Source organism: Quercus lobata, chromosome 3, assembly GCF_001633185.2.
Source record: "Quercus lobata isolate SW786 chromosome 3, ValleyOak3.0 Primary Assembly, whole genome shotgun sequence".
Taxonomy (NCBI): domain Eukaryota; kingdom Viridiplantae; phylum Streptophyta; class Magnoliopsida; order Fagales; family Fagaceae; genus Quercus; species Quercus lobata.
Genome location: NC_044906.1, coordinates 41,135,275 through 41,143,122, shown reverse-complemented (window position 1 = coordinate 41,143,122; position 7,848 = coordinate 41,135,275).

Genomic DNA, 7,848 nt, shown 5'->3' with positions numbered 1-7,848 from the left:
CATGATGATTTGTCTTAATCATGGAAGTGGGGACTTCTTATTGATCTAGTGATTTATTTGGTATACATTTAATGAACCATAATGATTCATAGTTCTATAAACTATTGTCACTTGAACAAATGATCTCATGATTTCTAAACACAATAACTCTCAATCCTGAGGGGAATGTGAACTCAAACATGAAGTGTAAGTTACTTTGATGTATCGAGTGAGAACATATGTAAGTTCCGTGATCCGTACCCCCTTTAGATAGCATGTCAGTTCCTTCTCGTGAAGGTGAGGTGTGCGGTACTTAATCTCCCTAGAAGAGGTTTAGGCTCAAACTAAGCATGAGCCTAGGAGTACACGGTGCCTCTTAGAAAGAAGCATATGAGTCACCACTTGGTTATAGGTCCAAGAACCAAAACATGACTCTATGAAGGTCTTTCTACCAGACAAGGTCCGTAGTGAGGGTATAAGATGGGAAGAGGTTAAGCATCCCAAGTCTGCCTAACCATAGCTGGCCTTCATATATTGCTGCTTGATTTTTTATTTTTTTTTTTTTTTTTGATGAACAACAAATTTTTATTACAAAGAAAAAACTCCAAACAAAGAAAACACAGCAAAAAGAAAGGAGATTATACAATAGAAAGAAAATTAGCTTCCACCTTGATATCATTACCAAAACAAGGGGCAGTTTGAAACATTAAAGGAACCTACAAAATTATTAAGAATTGACCATCTCGTTAGAGTATAAGCTGCCATATTTGCCTTCATAGGGATCCAACAAACCATTGGATTAGGTAGAGACTCTAGTGTTGCAATAATCTCTTGAGTGATTGTTTCAATCCTCCACGAAACCTATTGGAAATGCTTAGAAATGACATTAGGGAAAAATTGACAATCTCCTTCAAAGGTGATAGCTAATGAATTCATCTAGTCAATAAGAGATACAGTCCATCTCAATGCCTCAACTTCAGCCTGGAGAGGGGAGTTGGTGTTTGCTTTATTTGAGCAAGCAAATAACAAGTCCCCTCTCCAGTCTTTGGCCACCACAGCTAAAACGGAATAAGATTGGCCCACTGCTGCATCGACATTAATTTTGATGGTGCCTCTAGCTGGTTTGGTCCAGCTGAAAACACTTCTCAAAAGTTCACTTCTCTCCTCTGAAGCTACCTGCTACCTTAAACTAGTGTGCTCAATAAGTTCTTTTTCCAATGAGGATTTGATCTCCACAAAGCAAGAGGACCTCCCCTCAAACACTACTTTATTTCTATATTTCCAAATTTGATCACATAGGAAGGCTCCAAACAGCAAGAACTCATTTTCCTTTACTTCCAAATTCAAGATATTGGCTGGACAGAGAATGAGCTTCATAAATTGGGAAATAGATGAGAGATTTAAAAAATCCATCCTAATCCCCCATTTGCTTCCAAACTATAAAACTCTAGCCATAGAGCAATTAAAGAAGAGATGGAGAGCAGATTCATCATAACAACTACATAACGGACAAGAAATTTCAAACAAATCAACAAACTTGCCAATCTTGCTTCTTGTGGGAAGGCAATCTGTTGCTATCCTCCATAAAAGCATTTTTAATCTCTCATGAATTCCAAATTTCAAATGAGCCCTCTGACTCTGTCCTAGTGCTGAGGTGAGTAGAATTATCCATTGAGCCAATAGGTTGATTTAATAGAAAGTATTCCTGAATTAGTTTTGGTCCATACCCAAACATCCCTTTGCACAAATTGGGAAATTGGGATGCAAATAATAGCAACAACACTCTCTTCATTGAATAAGGCAAATAGTTTAATCTTGTCCCAAACAAATCCATTGTTTTTTGTGAGTTAAGACACCAAAATGACATCATCCAAGTTTGCATAAGCTCTTGAGGATGGGGTTAAATGTGGGGAATCTAGGATCCATGGGTCCTCCAATACTCTAATGATGTTTGCCATTTCCAACTATTATACAAGCTGCTTTAGCAACGAGTTCTTTAACCCCTTAAAGGCTCTTCCACACATAAGATAGGCTTCTTGAAGTCTTATGATTGAGTCAATTTCCCCTTTGTATTTTGCATGCAAGAAATTTATGTGTGGACAATTCCTACTTGACAGGACCCACGAAGCAAGTTTTGATAGGAGAGCTTGATTAAACTCCAAAAAACTTCTAAAGCTCAGTGGTAGAGCACACCCCTAATAATTGCATCATTGTGCTTAGGTTGTGAGGGCTCTAAGCCACATGGATAGTTCAATCCTAGCCCTCCCAAATTTTGAGGCCAGCACAGCGAATTCCATGCCATCGGTGTGAGGAAATGTTTGTTTTCTCCCTTAGGCTTCCATCAAAATTTGCGTACCGCAGCATCCATTTTATCACATAGACTTTTTGGAAATTGAATGGTTGACATGGTATAGGTAGGTATTGCTTGTGCCACTAATTTGATGAGAGTAGCTCTCTCAGACCACGAAAGGTTCTTGCTCTTCCATCAAAATTTGCGTACCGCAGCATCCATTTTATCACATAGACTTTTTGGAAATTGAATGGTTGACATGGCATAGGTAGGTATTGCTTGTGCCACTAATTTGATGAGGGTAGCTCTCCCAGACCACGAAAGGTTCTTGCTCTTCCAACTTGCTAGCCTACTATCAAGCATTTCAATTGTTTAGGCGAGATCCTTGCATTTTTTATTTGAAAAAAAGAGAGGGACACGTATTTGGTGTTTTGATACAATCTTTTAATACCCCATCTGCATTTTACTTGGTTTAGAAAGAGGTGGGATCTTTTGAGGTGAAAATTCCTGATTTTTCAAAACTTATTTCTTGGTCAAACCAATTGCAATATTTTTCCAAGCAGCAAGTAAGGGCTATCAACTCATCCATTTTAGCATTACAAAATAGCAAAATGTCATCAACATAACATCATTTGGAAATAGGTGGGGCTGAGCCAGCAACCTTAATTCCTCTTAAGTTCCCATTACTTATCTCCCTATTTATCAACATCATTAGCACTTCACAACCAAGAATAAAGAGATAATGGGAAATTGGGTCACCTTGCCTTAGCCCTCTCTGGGGAGTGAAGCTTGATGCAATACCACCATTCATTAAAAGAGTAAAGTTAACTGTAGGTAGGCATTGAAGAACCAAGTTAATGAATTTCTCATTGAAACCAAAAGCCTTTAGCATTGCCTTTAGAAAACTTCACTCCATTTTGTCATAGGCTTTCATGAAATCTGGCCTAATTCCTAGAAAAACTTTTTTCCCCCTTTGTTTTATTGAAACTGGGGACCATTTCTTGCGCTAAAACTACATTCTCTATAATTCCTCTATCACAAACAAAAGCCACCTTAGCAGGGTCAACCATTCTATTTAGTAGTGGCCTCATCCTGTTTACCATTATTTATATTCTTTTTAAGCAAACATTGCACAAGCTAATTAGCCTAAAATGATTAAAGTTGTGGGCTTCTTTCTTCTTGGGGATCAAGGTGATAAAAGTTTTATTTAATTCCTTTAACATCCACCCATCCCTAAAAAAACTTTGTACTGTCAAGATAACTTGGTTCCCCACAATGTCCTAATAATGCTTGTAAAATAGTCTCGGAAACCCGTCTGGACCCAAAGCTTTCCAAGAATTAATACTGAAGATGGTTCTTTTAATTTCCTCTATAGATGGAACTTCACAAAGTTTGTTGTTCTCTTCCTCTAACACACAAGCCTGGATTAGACCTTCCAAGTTATATAGAAACTGCGAATTGGATGACTAGTAGAGAGATCTAAATTTTTCCTTGAAATAAAGCTGAATGTATTTTGTATCATTTATCTAGGAACCACTGTCCAATTTAATCTCTATTTTGGTTCTTCCTTCGCCTCTTGAGTATTGACAAATGGAAGAATCTCGTGTTCCTGTCTCCTTCCTTAAGCCATAACTCTCTTGATTTTTGCTTCATCATCATCTCTTCTTTGGTTAGCTACTCATCCAATTCTAAGCTTAGTGTAGCCTCATATTCTTTGGTTAGTTCCGCCCCTTGAATTTCTGCTAAATTGGACTGTAAGGATTTGATTCTTTCCTTCATAAGGCCAAAACACGTCTTGTTCCATTTCTTTAGCTCTATATTTGTCACATCTTGTTTTCTAGCTAGTTTGTAACTATGTACGTTTGTCAAGCATCATATACCACTTTCTTACTTGCTTCCTCCTTTATCCACATAGCCTCAAATCTAAATGGGTGGGGAAGATTTGAATCTTCCATATATGTATCCAGGAGAACTGGAGTGTGATTAGATCTTGCTGGGCTCAAATGTTTAAACCCTACTTTGGGGAACATTATCTGCTACTCATGATTGCACATGCACTTATCTAGTCTCTCCTTGATATTTGCCCATCCCTCCCTTTTATTAGTCCAAGTATAGCCTGTCCCTTTGAACCCAAGATCAATAACTCCAGTGTTGCATATAAAACTCTCTGAGACAATTTACTGAGCTTTCCACCATTGGTGCCCCCTCCTTTTTTTTCATCTCTACTTTGGATGTTGTTAAAATCCCCTATAATAACCCACAGCCCTGCATATGACAAAACCATATTTTCCATCATTTCCCAAAACCGTTTCCTTTTTGCTTTCTTGGGGGGGGGGGGGGGGGCTTATATTGCAAACAACATCAAAGGCGAATTTGGTGGATCATGATAAACTAAGGCAGCTATAATATTATTATTAGATAAAACCGCTTCCAAATCAACATCCTTTCTCCACAAAAGAGCTAGACCTCCAACTCTGCCCACCGAATCAACACAAACCATGCTATCATAATGTAATTTTGCCTTAATATGATTAAATTTTGCAACTTTAACTTTTGATTCAGCAATGAATATGATCTCAGGATTTAAATTACGTGTTAATTTCTTAAGGGCCCTAACTGTCGGAGCTCTTCCAACACCCCGACAGTTCCAAGCTAGGGTCCTTATTGGAGGAAGAAAATGCCTCTCCACAACCAACTAGGAACAAAATTAAAATCCAACCTCAACAAAGACCAAGCAAATGATAAAAACGGAAAAAGGTGCAAGCTATAAGTACCTGGGATTTTCCGTTATGATGGGAAAATTTATCACCAGCATGTTATCCAACCAATCCCACTCATAGAAGCACAAACTTACAATGAAACACACTACTCCAATAAAAGGAACAATACACCATCAGGTCCAACATTAAGATACTCACATCAATTATTAAAAGCCATCAAATAGCAAGGTAATTGTTACCATAGAGGTGCAAGACCCACAAAGGGCAAAGAAAACCCCAAAATTGGGTAAGATTGAGCCTTACAGAGGAGATGAGATGACCTATGAAGGGGCAAGGTAGTGCTGATGACGGAGCAGAGCTCACAAGGCAGCTAAAGAAGGCTCGAGTGCACGATAGCAAATTGTGCCAAACGTGTGCCGAGAGGACTAAACTCTCTTGAAGAAAGGGGTTGTTTTGAGAAAGTTATTGTTGCTTGATTTGGACAGGAGGTAGATTTATCCTAGAAGTTTAAAAGTGTGCGTTTGCATCTACACCTAGGTGTAGTCTATGGGTCATGTAAGACAAGATATGGAAAACGATGTAGACATGTGAGTATGAAAGCAAAGAGATGGTCATGGAAAAGCAACTGATTTATGGCAATGAACTTAAAGAAACAAGGCATGGCATGGAAGACAACATGATAAGAAGGGCAAGTGTGTGTATGTGTATACCTAACCATGCATGTACGTAGGTACGTGCATGTGGGTGCCAAATAGAGTTGCAAGTCTTACTCCAAAGGATGTTTAAATCTTATAAGGAAAGATTATTAATTGAAGTGAAATGTTCATTAATTTATGTGTGTCTTCCCTTTATTAGACTTGAGTTGTCTTGATTTGACATTAAAAGCTTTGTGACTTTTAAGGCATAACAAAGATTTGATTGGTTAGGGTTTGATTAACTTCACTTTTGATGTTACCAATTAAACTCAAATTAATTACCTTAATTATATTAAAATCCTCCATTAAAACACTTTCCTTATATTTGAATAGCTAATGACTCAAATGAATTGAATGCTAAATAATTATTAACTTTAAGTTTAGAAAGTATTTAAATCTTTTATATTTGAAATGTTTGCCTTATTTATCTCTAAGACTTTAAGTTTCCTTATTGAGTTTGAATCTTTTTTTTTTTTTTTTTTTTGATACAGGATAGAATTTCTACTCTAGTCTAATTTAAGTGTATGTGTGTGTGAAGCTCCTTCCAAGAGACTTGAACCCTGACCCTTGCCCCCTACACCCCACAAGCACTTATACTTGTGGAGTGACCACCGCACCAAGGGTACACGGTGGTAATCAGAATTGTAGATTGGATGGGAGAGAAGAAAGAGTCAATTATGTTTCAAAGATGGAAAAGGAAAGAAAAAGAATTTTTTTAATGGTATTTTACAATTAATGTCAAACAAGAAAGTAAACAAAGACAAACAGAAAATACACATTAAAAATGGATAAAAACAGATAAGGAAAGATAATAAATTATGGCATTAAAGATAAAGGAAATAGGAAAGGCAAGAAATCTGGTTGGGCCCAAATTGGCGTACGCCGTAAGAAGGATGCATACACACTCTTCTATCGGCGAACACACTCTTCTATCGACAAATGCACTTGATACTCAAGGCATATTTCTAGAAAACAACCAAAACAAGAACCCTAATTGCATGAAAAGTTTGTACACCAGGGTATGGATGCGTACGTGTCCTATCCTATGCATACACATCTCAAGGAAAATTAGGGTTCTTACATGTTCTTAGCACAAACAGTAGAAATTAATGAAATTGAAAACACAGTATGAAGCATGTATATATATATATATATATAGATATATACAAAATAACATATGAAGGCTTAAAAAAATAAAAAGCATAACAAAAACAAGAATCGAGGAGGAAAATTTGGGTCATGGAAAAGATATACATTTCCTCCTCATAGCACTTACAGTGATGTAATTTTAACTGGCCCCTCGGGTGAAATCGACTATCACAACTGTGTGTGTGGGAGGATGAGTTGAGTAAATTGATTAGAGTTTGATAAGGGACTCTGAATAGTATGATTGAAAGCTTGAACCGAACTAGAATTCAAATATGGGTGAGAAAGAGATTACCTTCAAATCAACAAAGATCTAAAAATAAATCTAATACTCAACCCTTTTGCCTTTCTAGCCTTAAAACTCTAGGTTTAGGTATTATCTAAGAATTTTGGCAGAGTTTCAGTAAGGCTTCCTTTTTCTGACCCCTTTTGATGTTGGAAATGGGGGTATTTATAGGGGAAATGGGTAGCTAGGGTTTGATGACATGTTTGGGTACACAGTTGATCAGGCCGATTGCCCTAGAATCTCATCAAAATGGAAATGGAGAGATTTTAGACTTTCTTTCCAGAGAGTGCATATGCCACAAATTGGGTGTGTACGCATTAAATACTTGGCATATGCACTCTTTGTAAGCCCGGGCCAAATTAGGTCAAAAAATTCTTTTTGGCTTTAGGCTTCCTACATATTTTTCATATTTAGAATCGAGCTTGGGCTATATTGGTGCATGTATCAGGAACCCCACAATGCCTATCCTAGGGATAGTACATTATTTTGATTTATTCCTAATGTTAGGTTTTTAGATCCCTGTAAACTAAATTGTTTAACCTAATTAATTAACCAAATAAATACTTAGGTTTATTATTCAGATCTAGATTAAAACAATAAAATCATATTATGTAAAGCAATGGAAAGTAAAGAACACACAAATCTGATGATCTAGGAAAATCAAACCAGTAAAAAACCTAGGGAGGATTTAACCTAGCTATCCTCAAGGTAAAAAGAAAATCCACTATAGAG